Genomic DNA, 14,704 nt, shown 5'->3' with positions numbered 1-14,704 from the left:
AGTTGAGACAATATTATTTCCCTGTCCCACAATACAATCTAGACTTTATTTTCCCCATGTAACTGTTCCTCTCTAGAAAGTAACGACATAATTAGCCGATGCCTGAATGCCTATCGACACGTCTGGAGGAAACCTGGCACCATCCCTTTGGTGAAGCATGGTGGTGGCAGATGTTTCTCAGCGGCAGGGACTGGGAGACTAGTCAGCATTGAGGGAAAGATGAACAGAGAAAAGTACAGAAATATCTTTGATGAAAACCTGCTCCAGAGTGCTCAGGACCTCAGATTGGGGCAAAGGTTTACCTTCCAACAGGACAATGACCCTAAGCCCACAGCCAAGACAATGCAGGAGTGGACTTCGGGATAAGTCTCTGAATGTCCTTGAGTGGCCCAGCCAGAGCCCAGACTTGAACCTGATCGAACATCTCTGGAGAAACCTGAAAATAGCTGCGCAGCGACGCTCCCCATCCAACCTGACAGAGCTTGGGAGGATCCATAGAAAAGAATGGGACAAACTCCCCAAATACAGGTGTGCCAAGCTTGTAGCCCAAGAAAACTTGAGGCTGTAATGGCTGCCAAAGGTGCTTTAACAAAGTACTGAGTGAAGGGTCTGAATACTTATGCAAATGTGATATTGCAGTTTTGTATTTTTTTCTAAATTAGCAAAAATGTCTTAACCTGTCTCTGCATTGTCATTATTGGGTATTGTGTTTAGATTGAAAAAATGTAATCAATTTTAGAATGAGGCTGTAACTTTACAAAATGTGGGGAAAGTCAAGCGGTCTGAATACTTTACGAACACTGTGTGTTGGCAAGAGGGTGTGAGTGGGTGTATCTGTACATAAATTAAAGTGTGACAGAGGATGAATAGGTGTAGGAGGGCGGGAGAGAATGGGTGTGCGGAATCATGGGGTTTATGTTGTGTGTGTGTGTGTGTGTGTGTGTGTGTGAATGAAGGAGAATGGATGAGTAAGTAGATGTATAGAGGGGTGTAAATGTGTCTGAGAAGAAGAAAGGGGGGAAAGAAGGGAGTTTGATAAACTTGGGTGGGTAAAAAAGGGCAAGGATGGGAGGTGGTGATAAGCTTGGCTTGGGTGGGGTAAAGGTGGTAGAACTGGGAGGGGGTAGTGGAGAGGGATGGATTTGGTTTGGGAGAGAGAGAGAGAGAGAGAGAGAGAGAGAGAGAGAGAGAGAGAGAGAGAGAGAGAGTGAAGGAAGTACTTCATTATACTACAATGTAACTTTATTTAGTTATTGGGGACTTGCAAATCCACTGTAAAATGAATAAGAGTTCTGGACAAATTAGGAAAGGATGTTAAATCTTTCTTATTCCTTGTTTGTCATTATAACTAAGATTCAATGGTGGCTATTGGTGAGAATGGAGGGGAGCTTTATCCGGTGCATTGGGATGGGGTGACTGGGAGGGCATGAGAGTTGTCTCTCGGGCCTCCAAACACCCCATTTTAGTCTCTCGGTGGACACACACTCCCCAAGTAGACCCCCACCAGCCACTATATTTTGTATTTATTCATAAGGTAATACAAATTTACAACAGTATAGCCTTCCTCCAGTGTACAATGACATAATCCACAGACTTGTGGTACATTAGGAGAATAGTTTAAGTCCTAACAATGCACGTCAAGCACAATACATACATGTGTGATTCTTGTTAAATGTGTATTGTATACAATAACTATGCATTTATACTATGATCCTCCCATTCTATGGAATGCCCACTGCAGTCATATCTGCTAAAATGTTTTACTTGGTTCTTCAACAATAGACGGAACAGAAGGTTAACTTGTATTCTATACGTAAAGACCAACCATGGAATGCGCAGGTGCTCTCAAACACTTGGTTCTCGAACACTTACAGATTGTCAGCAGATTTTCTTGCAAGAGTTACATTTTTTTTTTAAAGGAGAAATGTAATATTTAAAGAGGAACTGGGTTGGCGAGGCCTGTGCTACCACTGTATTAACTTCAGAGGTGTAGGCATCCTGATAAATAACAATACACCATTTTCCCTTATATCCCAGCACATGGACCAAGAAGGCCACTTTCTAATGTTGAATTGTGGTGAAAAATACACATTGATTTCATTGTATATCTAACCAGGGGCAAATGTAGTGTTTTTAGACTGAATTGAATCTTGTCACGTTCTGACCTTTATTTCCGTTGTTTTGTATGCATTTAGTATGGTCAGGGCGTGAGCTGTCTATGTTTGTTTTTCTATGTTTTGGGGCATTTCTATGTTTTCAGCCTAGTATGGTTCTCAATCAGAGGCAGGTGTCATTAGTTGTCTCTGATTGAGAATCATACTTAGGTAGCCTGGGTTGCACTGTTTGTTTGTGGGTGATTGTCTATGTCAGTGGCTTGTGTCAGCACAGGTCTCATTTTGTAGCTTCACGGTCGAATTTGGTTTATTGTTTTTGTTACTCGTTTGTATAGTGTTCAGTCTTTCTTTATTAAAGATTTACCATGGACACTTACCACGCCACATTTTGGTCTTCCGATCCATCTCGCCTCTCCTCTTCAGATGAAGAGGAGGACGACCGTGACAAATCTATAATAGATCAGACAGGAACCATTATTTTTGCAGGTGACCTAAATCATACATTTGATTGACAGACGTAGTAATAAAAAAGGCACAATTAGGGAAAAAAATACTGATCACTACTGATATAGTGATCGGATCATTTTCTGGTATCATGCTTAATTACACCAATAGAATACACACTTAGCAACAGAATATGGAGAATGAACAGTGCATCTTCTGGACCCGAAACTGATTAAATATGTAAATGAAAACCTTTACCATTACAAAAACATAGAGGACAGAGACAAGCTGACCCTCGATATAATTTGGTATGCCTTTAAGGCGTACATTAGGCGAATGATAATCAGATTTAGAAAGTGATTTATTTTTCAAGAAATAACCTATCTTAGAAAAAGACCATAAGCAGGAATACAATCTTTTACTATTTGAAGAGCGCCAAGAACTACAGGTTAAACTCAAATAAAGCATACTACTTAATGGCAAATAAACCTGGTAAATATCTCACAGATTTTACAAAACGAATGCACTCTAAACCAGTTATAATTTTAAAAGACAAATATACAAATGTAATTAGAAACAACAACGCTATTAATGACAATTTTAAAAGCTTCTATGAAAATGTATATAAATTTTTACATCAGCCAATGTCAAAGTGCTATACAGAAACCCAGCCTAAAACCCCAAACAGCAAGCAATGCAGGTGTAGAAGTACGGAAAAACTCCCTAGAAAGGCCGGAACCAAGGAAGAAATCTAGAGAGGAACCAGGCTATGAGGGGTGGCCAGTCCTCTTCTGGCTGTGCCAGGTGGAGATTATAACAGAACATGGCCAAGATGTTCAAACATTCATAGATGACCAGCAGGGTCAAATAATAATAATCACAGTGATTGTAGAGGGTGCAACAGGTCAGCACCTCCGGGGTAAATGTCAGTTGGCTTTTCATAGCCGATCATTCAGAGTATTTCTACCGCTCCTGCTGTCTCTAGAGAGTTGAAAACAGCAGGTCTGGGACAGGTAGCACGTCCGGTGAACAGGTCAGTTGAAACTGGAACAGTTTGAACAGTTGAAACTGGAGCAGCAGCACGACCAGGTGGGACTGGGGACAGCAAGGAGTCATCAGGCCAGGTAGTCCAGAGGCATGGTCCTAGGGCTCAGGTCCTGAATAGAGAGAGAGAATATACAGTATACTTAAATTCACACAAGACAACAGATAAATATAACAGACTGACCCTAGACCCCCGACACACAAACTATTGCAGCATAAATACTGGAGGCTGAGACAGGAGTGGTTGGGAGACCCCAACCGGTCGAGAGAGAGTCCAAAACAGCAGGTCTGAGACAAGGTAGCACGTTCAGTGAACAGGTCAGGGTTCCATAGCAGCAGGCAGAATAGTTGAATCTGGAGCAGCAGCATGACCAGGTGGACTCATCAGAATTAAATAGCTTTTTTAGACTCAACAACCCTGAAGCAATTATCAGCAGACAAAAAAATTATCACTGAAAACAGAGATTACACAAAAATAAATATCAGATACTGTTAATAGATTTGCATGTTGAAATGTACCATGGATGAATACCTTTCCCATATTCAACATTTTGGGAAAAAGTCGCGCCCCTATTTACACATGAAAACATACACGTCACTCAGTTCAGTACTTTCTAGTTCCTTATATCAAACAGTTATTCCAATTATATTAAAACCAGGAAAGTCTGGAGAGTCCGCTGCTGATAAATACAAGAACATGTTTCAGTAAAATATGCAAAATAACTAAATGTAGATTGATCAATAATGGCTGTTGATGCTGAAAATTATTTTGAATTGCCTTTTCTATTCAATATTTTGGAAGCTTTCAACTTTCCAGCTGAAATAATACATGTTAAATGATGTAAACGTCCTAAAGCAAAAATCTATACAAATATTACATTATCTGATGAAATTGCTTTAGAAAGGGGCACAGGACAAGGATGTCACTTCTCCCCCCTCCAATCTAGCAATTGACAGGACTCAAACGTATCAGGTATGAGTATTGGTAAACACAAATATAAACTAAACTTGTTTGCAGATGTTCTCCTGATATACCTCACCAATATTGAAAACTATTGCTAAAAATATTATCAGAATACTCAACAATCTCAGGATATAAAATGAACGTGGAAAAAAACGAAATAATGGCAATAGGAAAAATAAAAAATAAATCACAATCTAAAGCAAAACTTTAAGTGGACTACAACAAAGATTTGAATACATAGAATGCATAATAAGTGACAACAAATATATGAGAACTTTTTTCCATTATTCAACAATATGAAAGCAGATCTAATTAATTGCTCATTCAGTGCACCAGTTCCGGAGTTCTACATCACCGGCCTTCTAGGCATCACTGAACTGTCTAATTACGCACTCCTGATTCCCATTTACCCATATTAGTAATTGTATATACATTTGAAGTCGGAGGTTTACATACACCTTAGCCAAATACATTTAAACTCAGTTTTTCCACAATTCCTGACATTTAATCCTAGTAACAATTCCCTGTCTTGGGTCAGTTAGGATCACCACTTTATTTTAAGAATGTGAAATGTCAGAATAATAGTAGAGAGAATGATTTATTTAAGCTTTTAATTCTTTCATCACATTCCCAGTGGGTAAGAAGTTTACATACACTCAATTAGTATTTGGTAGAATTGCGTTTAAATTGTTTAACTTGGGCCAAACATTTCAGGTAGCCTTCCACAAGCTTCCCACAATAAGTTGGGTGAATTTTGGCCCATTCCTACTGACAGAGCTGGTGTAACTGAGTCAGGTTTGTAGGCCTCCTTGCTTGCAAACGCTTATCCAGTTCTGGCCACAAATTGTCTATAGGATTGAGGTCAGGGCTTTGTGATGGCCACTCCAATACCTTAACTTTGTTATCCTTAAGCAATTTTCCACAACTTTGGAAGTATGCTTGGGGTCATTGTCCATTTGGAAGACCCATTTGTGACCAAGCTTTAACTGATGTCTTGAGATGTTGCTTCAATATATCCACATACTTTTCCTTCCTCATGATCCCATCTATTTTGTGAAGTGCACCCGTCCCTCCTGCAGCAAAGCACCCCCACAACATGATGCTGCCACCTCCGTGCTTCACGGTTGGGATGGTGTTCTTCGGCTTGCAAGCCTCCCCCTTTTCCCTCCAAACATAACTATGGTCATTATGGCCAAACAGTTGTATTTTTGTTTCATCAGACCAGAGGACATTTCTCCAAAAAGTACGATCTTTGTCCCCATGTGCAGTTGCAAACCGTTGTCTGGCTTTTTTATGGTGGTTTTGGAGCAGTGGCTTCTTCCTTGCTGAGCGGCCTTTCAGGTTATGACTCATTTTACTGTGCACATAGACACTTTTATACCTGTTTCCTCCAACATCTTCACAAGGTCCTTTGCTGTTGTTATGGGATTGATTTGCACTTTTCGCACCAAAGTACATTCATCTCTAGGAGACGGAACGCGTCTCCTTCCTGAGCGGTATGACGGCTGCTTTGTCCCAGGTTGTTTATACTTGCATGCTATTGTTTGTACAGATGAACGTGGTACCTTCATGTGTTTGGAAAATGCTCCCAAGGATGAACCAGACTTGTGGAGGTCAACAGTTGTTTTTCAGAGGTCTTGGCTGATTTCTTTTGATTTTCCCATGATGTCAAGCAAAGAGGCACTGAGTTTGAAGGTAGGTCTTGAAGGTAGACATCCACAGGTACACCACCAATTGACTCAAATGATAGCCTATCAGAAGCTTCTAAAGTCATGACATCATGATTTTGAATTTTCCAAGCTGTTTAAAGGCACAGTCAACTTAGTGCATGTAAACTTCTGACCCACTGGAATTGTGATACAGTGAATTATAAGTGGAATAATCTGTCTGTAAACAATTTTGGGAGAAATTACTTGTGTCATGCACAAAGTAGATGTCCTAACCGACTTGCCAAAATGATAGTTTGTTAACAAGAAATTTGTGGAGTGGTTGAAAAACGAGTTTATATAGTTTCTTATAGTTTATTAATAGTTTATTATAGATAAAACATATCGGTGCTCATCGGCCATTGGACATGCATATTACACAAGTTGGAAATCACAAATTCAACAATGAGTGGTTTGGAAGGAATCAGTGACATTGGCTAACATTAACTGCAAGCATTGCAAAGCAGTCACCAGCCTGCTAATCAGTGGAGTGTCTGTGCGGTCCCAAATCTGGGATTAAGGGGTTTAGGGCTAGGTGTCCCGGACACCTGTCGACAACATCCAGTGAAATTTTAGGTCGCACAATTCAAATAAATAATCATAAAAATTATGGATATTAAACACATACAGTACAAGTGTCTTATATCGGTTAATATTTAAACATTTTGTTAAAAATGTTGTTAATCTAACTGCATTGTCCGATTTACAATATGTTTTAAAGCAAAAGCATGCCATACGATTGTTTAAAGGACGGCGCCCCACATCAAAATATTTTCCGACCAGTATAGGCTTCGTAATATCACAAATAGCTATTAAATATTCACTTACTTTTTGAAAATCTTCCTCTGATTTGCAATCCCAAGGGTCCCAGCTACAACATGCATGGTTGTTTTGTTAGATAAAATCCTTCTTTATATCCCAAAAAGTCTGTTTAGTTTGAGCCATCGATTTGAGTAGTCCACTCGTTCAACATGCAGAGAAAGGAATCCAAAAAGCTACCTCTAAACTTTGTTAAAACAAGTCAAAATACGTTTCTATGTAATCCTCTGGTAACCTAAACTGTAATTAAACTATAATATTTCATACAGAAAGAAGTATGTTCAATAGAAAAGTAAAATTAGCAAATGTGCGTCCTCTTCGTCTGGAACTTCAAAGTGTTTTCTATCCAATGGTACCAATTATATGCATATTGTGGCTTCTGGGCCTGAGTAACAGGCAGTTTCCTTTGGGCATGTCAGTCAGACAGGAAGTGGAGAAAAATAGACCCTAGCCTGAAGAAGTTGGGGCTCTTTTCCAAGTTTAAAACTAATAACATTAAACATTCGCCATGCTGTCAATGAGGCATGATTAGTGTTGCGTTCAAAACAACTGTTCATTCTTAACTGCGAAAATTTCAAGACGACTGGCAAGTCGGGAATAAACGAGTTCTGACTGTGAAAATAAGTTTTGAATGGTCATCCAACTCAGAAATGTAAGTCCAGCCTCTTTATAGAGCTATGACCTGAAGATCAATGACGCCATTATGATTCGACCTTGTTTTTTTCTGAGTTCCCAATGTTTTGAAAGCACCATAATTCCAGAGATTTCCAGACTTTGATGACAAAATGTACCCAGAAAGGTCCACCGCGCCACCTTCCTGTTCAAATGAGCACAGCACAACAAGGTGAGTCCAAAAATGTGTTGTATGCTGCTGCATAAAATAATGTAATATATACTGTAGCTAAGAAAGTAATACTAAGTGTATGTAGTGATGTAAGATGTTAGTAGCCCATGAGCCTCACCCTAATCATTTTGTCTATTTGTCCCACTTATTTTCACCTACTGTTCTGACTTGGGGGTGCACATATATAACCTGTTTTAGAGAAATGTAATCATCAAATATTGTAAGAGCTTTCATTGTCTGCTTATATGCCCCCTTTATTTAAATCAAATCAAATCCAATTTTATTTGTCACATACACATGGTTTGCAGATGTTAATGCGAGTGTAGCGAAATGCTTGTGCTTCTAGTTCCGACCGTGCAGTAATATCTAACAAGTAATCTAACAATTTCACAACAACTACTTTATACACACAAGTATAAAGGAATGAATAAGAATATGTACATATACATTTATGGATGAGCAATGGCCGAACGGCATAGGCAAGATGCAGTAGATGGTATAGAGTACATTATACACATATGAGATGAGTAATGTAGGGTATGCAAACATTGTATAAAGTGGCATTGTTTAAAGTGACTAGTGATACATTTATTACATCCAATTTTTTATTGTTAAAGTAGCTAGAGATTTGAGTCAGTATGTTGTCAGCAGCTACTCAATGTTAGTGATGGCTGTTTAACAGTCTGATGGCCTTGAGATAGAAGCTGTTTTTCAGTCCCTAGGTCCCAGCTTTAATTTATCCTAAGGTTCTGACTTGGTGTACAGGGAGAACCCTGTAAGAACGGCCCATGTTCTGAATTCTGTCGCTGTACATCAAAAGTGCTAAACAAATAGTTATATTGACTACGTCCGTCCTAGCTCGCTCATTAATAATGTCTTAATCGAAGTTACTATTGCCTCTTATCCGCTTGTCGTCCCCTTATGCCATAGTTTTTACATCTCAATTGTCATTTGAAACCACATTTGTTTAAGCAAGTCAGCTATATCAGCTATGGTTATTTTAAAGGCAGTAAATTAGGCTGAATGAACTGTTTCGCTGCCAGACAAGGCTTCGCTGATAGCCGGGTGTAGCAGTGGTAAGATGCTGGGACTGCTGTTGCGACAACTTTTTGTAGGCCGTTTGTGGGCACCGTTTGTCACCGTTATACTGAAATTAATGTATTGTTTAGTGTTGTGTAGTGGCTTTGCTGGCATGCATCCCACCAAGATGTGCATGCTAAAACCTCCACTGGTAGTGAGATACCCAATAGGCTGGACGATTCTCTTCTCATCACTCATCTTCAAAAAAAATATACTAAAAACTTGGAAATCCATCAATCTGCCATCATTAACACAATGGAAAAATCTAATGATTTATTAAATAGCATAGGCACCATAAAAAATGTATTGGTACAATTTAAGGCCATGTAGAAAACATGAATGCAGGCGCTAGGGATGGGGGTGTGAGCATGTCGGTCTGGGCAGAGGAGATGTAGTCGTTGTTTGTGTGCATCTGTAAGTTGTTGTTCGTGTGTGTATGTTTACATCTAGTGTAATTTTTCTTTAAAGGAATTGGTCCTTGGAGTTCGTTGGTCCTCAAGTGTGGAGTATAACCAGAGATACTGGAATATAATGACTTCTCTGGTATAATTTAGTTAACGACCTTAAATAACGTTATTGCTGGTTATGTTGGTAGCTATCTTTTGATAAAGCGAGGCAGCAGTCTAGCTAACGTTTTAGCTAATGTTAGCGTAACTAGCTCGCTAGCTACCTCATTACAACATTACAGTTATGGTGGTAGCTAACTAAGTCTGACTAACAGAGTGAACTAGGAGCAACAAACAGTAATAATGTCACTAGCCCGGATCTAATCCAATCTGGTCGGTCTGTAAAGCATTGAATTAGGGTTTCCGCTAGTTACCACAGCCACATATGTTTAATTATTGCTGGTTATGTTGGTAGCTATCTATTGATAAAGCGAGGCAGCAGGCTAGCTAACGTTTTAACTAATGTTAGCATAACTAGTTCGCTAGCTACCTACCTCAGTACAACAATGCAGTTATGGTGGTAGCCACAAATATGATGACTTGCAACTCGACTTTGACTTTAACACCAATGACTCGTGACTTGACTTGGACTTGAGCCTTATGACTCGACCTGACTTGAGGTCGGCAGGTGAATTCAGATTGAACCATTGGAAAGATGATACCCAAAATTATTATTTGTGGTTATAACATCAACTCACCCCATTCCGTACAAATGTGCGCAACCCCAACATTCAAACGAGGCTACAAAGAAAACTAATGGGACTGTAGCGACTGTGTTGACGTCAAAATTGGGGGTATGAACTAGGTTTCTATTCAAGCGTTGATCGACATGGTAATGGCTCTATAGTATTGGAAAAAAGTTGAAAAAACTGACCCTCCATTACATCATGGCGTGTCATGTCGTAACATACAGCATGCATAAAGCAACTATTTCTGTCTTACAATCTCTCTCCACCAGGTGTAGCACTTCCATCATCCTTTAAAAACAAGAAATGGACAGTGACAGGGGTAAGGGGGGATAGCTAGTCATTTTTTTCGTCATTGCATGCGATCATCATTCTCAAAGCCGCTGTTTACTTCTAAGATCACTTTAGCACCGCCCTAAAAACCCGATTCAAATTTGACATAAACCTTCAAATAGGTAGGTACACATTATATAAACTCTTTATAGTGTTTTATTTACATTTTAGAGGCGATAAGGTGATAAGTTGGACAGATCGAGTGAAAAAAAAAGCAATTTTCCCACACAACATCTCTCCTTCTCAATATCACGCATTAGTTTCGCTTTCCCACCCGCCATTTTTAAAAAGACCCGACGGGGCTCATTGCCTGCTTGAATTATGCAGAAAATGGCAGCGTTTAGGTCATGTAATTGATTTTGTTGGAAAGTGGAGAAATTGTGCTTTACAATGGTATTGACATTACAGTTGATCTGGAAGTATTACGTTTTTGGGGCGCTAAAATAAGGGCAATTGTACGAACCAAGGCGATGTACGAGTTTACGTGAGTTTACGTTACAGACTACACTGTAGTCAACAAAAAATGGATTGCAACTTGCAAAACGTGCGGGAAGAAAATGACAGATGGAGGCATAACAACTTCCAACTTTATTCGACATTTGAAGCTACAAAAAGAATGGTAAGTCACGGCTAATATAGCCGACAGCTACAGTGCCTTGCGAAAGTATTCGGCCCCCTTGAACTTTGCGACCTTTTGCCACATTTCAGGCTTCAAACATAAAGATATAAAACTGTATTTTTTTGTGAAGAATCAACAACAAGTGGGACACAATCATGAAGTGAAACGACATTTATTGGATATTTCAAACTTTTTTAACAAATCAAAAACTGAAAAATTGGGCGTGCAAAATTATTCAGCCCCCTTAAGTTAATACTTTGTAGCGCCGCCACCTTTTGCTGCGATTACAGCTGTAAGTCGCTTGGGGTATGTCTCTATCAGTTTTGCACATCGAGAGACTGACATTTTTTCCCATTCCTCCTTGCAAAACAGCTCGAGCTCAGTGAGGTTGGATGGAGAGCATTTGTGAACAGCAGTTTTCAGTTATTTCCACAGATTCTCGATTGGATTCAGGTCTGGACTTTAACTTGGCCATTCTAACACCTGGATATGTTTATTTTTTAACCATTCCATTGTAGATTTTGCTTTATGTTTTGGATCATTGTCTTGTTGGAAGACAAATCTCCGTCCCAGTCTCAGGTCTTTTGCAGACTCCATCAGGTTTTCTTCCAGAATGGTCCTGTATTTGGCTCCATCCATCTTCCCATCAATTTTAACCATCTTCCCTGTCCCTGCTGAAGAAAAGCAGGCCCAAACCATGATGCTGCCACCACCATGTTTGACAGTGGGGATGGTGTGTTCAGGGTGATGAGCTGTGTTGCTTTTACGCCAAACATAACGTTTTGCATTGTTGCCAAAACGTTCAATTTTGGTTTCATCTGACCAGAGCACCTTCTTCCACATGTTTGGTGTGTCTCCCAGGTGGCTTGTGGCAAACTTTAAACGACACTTTTTATAGATATCTTTAAGAAATGGCTTTCTTCTTGCCACTCTTCCATAAAGGCCAGATTTGTGCAATATACGACTGATTGTTGTCCTATGCACAGAGTCTCCCACCTCAGCTGTAGATCTCTGCAGTTCATCCAGAGTGATCATTGGCCTCTTGGCTGCATCTCTGATCAGTCTTCTCCTTGTATGAGCTGAAAGTTTAGAGGGACGGCCAGGTCTTGGTAGATTTGCAGTGGTCTGATACTCCTTCCATTTCAATATTATCGCTTGCACAGTGCTCCTTGGGATGTTTAAAGCTTGGGAAATCTTTTTGTATCCAAATCCGGCTTTAAACTTCTTCACAACAGTATCTCGGACCTGCCTGGTGTGTTCCTTGTTCTTCATGATGCTCTCTGCGCTTTTAACGGACCTCTGAGACTATCACAGTGCAGGTGCATTTATACGGAGACTTGATTACACACAGGTGGATTGTATTTATCATCATTAGTCATTTAGGTCAACATTGGATCATTCAGAGATCCTCACTGAACTTCTGGAGAGAGTTTGCTGCACTGAAAGTAAAGGGGCTGAATAATTTTGCACGCCCAATTTTTCAGTTTTTGATTTGTTAAAAAAGTTTGAAATATCCAATAAATGTTGTTCCACTTCATGATTGTGTCCCACTTGTTGTTGATTCTTCACAAAAAATACAGTTTTGGTCTGTATTTTGGTCAGACATTTGGTCTGACCGAAAGATGAAGGGGGTTCCTTGGTGTCACTGTGCACTGTATGGAGAAAGATGGAGAGAGGATACAGCTCAAGTCCAATCTCTTGGCCTGTGACCGCTTCAAAGGCCCACACACGGCCGAAAGAATCTGTAAGCAATTTGAGGCCATATGTGGTGAGTGCAGCATTAAAGATAAATTGGACTATATCATTAGTGACAATGTTGCCAACATGAGAAAAGCATTCACGGTGTGCTTCCCCATTGAACAAGAAGATGAAGTACTTGACGAAGATCACCTTGATGACCCAGAGCTCTGGAATGACCTAACCCTGGAAGACCAGCAAACAGTGGATGCTCCTATTGCAAAAAACAGGGCTTGCAGTGTTTTGCCCACACTCTCCAGCTGGTGGTGGGAGATGGCTTGAAAGAAACAAAAGTGATGACTTCTTCTCTTTCAAAGTTATCAAAAATCAGCTCACTGCTACATACAAGCACAACATTCAAAGAGGTGTTTGAGGCTATATTTGGGGAAAGAGGCATCCCTGCTGCTGTCAACACAAGATGGAACTCAACACTGAGACAAGTGAAGGCAGTTATCCAATGTGACCATCTTAAGCTCAGTCATGTTCTACATAAGGCTGGGCACAAGGAGTTGTTGTTCACAGTATGGGAGTGGAATAAGTTGAAGGAGTTGGTAGACATCCTGAAGCCATTTGGAGAAGCAACAGACACAGGTGGAGAAGATAGTCACAATCAGTTCTGTTGTTCCCTCGGTCCTGTCCCTGAATCAACACCTGGAGCAGCGGAAGCCTCAAGTCCATTTCCTGAGCGGCCTGGTCAGAAGTCTCCAGGCATCCCTGAACAAAAGATTTCTTGGAATCTTCATCAATGTGAAAATGGCCAGGACACAAGATGGAATCACTGCCCCCTTTTCAGATCCAGTCTACCTCAAAGCAGCTGCCTTGAATCTGGCTTTTTCTCTGATGTGGGTGGAGCACCATGTGCTGGTCAAGGAGGAGTTGGCACAAAGAGTGAAAGGTAAATATTATTGAGTTTAATGTAACTTTTTCTCATAATTTAATCCAATAATAATGTTTAAGTTTAACCCACTGCATCACCAATACTCTAATACCAGCCTTTTTGTTTCTGCTATGCTTTTACATGTTTTGTCAGAACTGATTCTGCAAGATGCTACAGGGACTGAGCAAGCTGTGCCCCTTGTTGATGAGGAAGAGTGAGAGGACCATAGTCTTGGACAAGAAGAAGGGCTGTTTGCAGCATACTGTAAGAGGCAGAAGAAAGCTGTTGGAACCACTCCAGCACTACTCCTAAGTCACTAACTTGACATATGCGAAGGACAGAATGCCCTCTTGTTCTGGGCAATGAACAGGAAGGCTCTTCCTTCACCGACTGGCCATCAGGGTCTTGGCAGTGCCTGCCTCCAGTGCTACGGTGGAGCGTGTCTTCAGCTATGGTGGCATCATACTGTGGCCTCATCATGCACAAATGACCGACAGACTTTTATCAAATTTGGTCTTTTGCAAATGCAATGCATCATAGGGCCTTGAGATAAGAGAAACATTTTTACTGTTTATGCATTACACACACACACACACACACACGTGTAGTCTCCATGTTCAAGTTTAATCTCCCATCTTTGGGATCTGTATTTTTTTCTCGGACATTCAGGCCAGTGTTCAAATTGTAGGCCTACTTGAAGTTCAGTGTCAGTTGTTTTGATGTACCTTTAAATAAATGATTGTAACTTTATGGCAGGATTGTTTCAGGTGTCTAGAGTATATCTGGAGAGAGGGAGAGAGCACTACAATATTTTATGTCCTGAATACAAAGCATTATGTTTGGGGCAAATACAACACATCACTGAGTACCACCCTTCATATTTTCAAGTATGGTGGTGGTGGCATCATGTTATTGGTATGCTTGTCATCGGCAAGGACTAGGGGAGTTTTTTTAGGATAAAAAGAAACGGAATACAGCTACAGGCAAAATC

At 40.2% G+C, this 14,704-nt stretch overlaps 1 pseudogene across 1 annotated transcript; it reads left to right on the top strand.

Annotated features, from left to right (window-relative positions):
* Window positions 1–12,716: 12,716 nt before the first annotated feature.
* On the top strand, window positions 12,717–14,468 carry LOC149982912 (zinc finger BED domain-containing protein 4-like; annotated as a pseudogene). The gene is made up of 2 exons (XR_016496922.1): window positions 12,717–13,731; window positions 13,867–14,468. The product of XR_016496922.1 is annotated as a zinc finger BED domain-containing protein 4-like (transcript).
* The last annotated feature ends 236 nt before the right edge of the window (window positions 14,469–14,704 follow it).

Source organism: Oncorhynchus mykiss, chromosome 6, assembly GCF_057628025.1.
Source record: "Oncorhynchus mykiss isolate SJ-2025 chromosome 6, ASM5762802v1, whole genome shotgun sequence".
NCBI lineage: Eukaryota > Metazoa > Chordata > Actinopteri > Salmoniformes > Salmonidae > Oncorhynchus > Oncorhynchus mykiss.
Note: the sequence above shows the minus strand (reverse complement) of the source record. Positions and strands in the feature narration are given on the sequence as shown.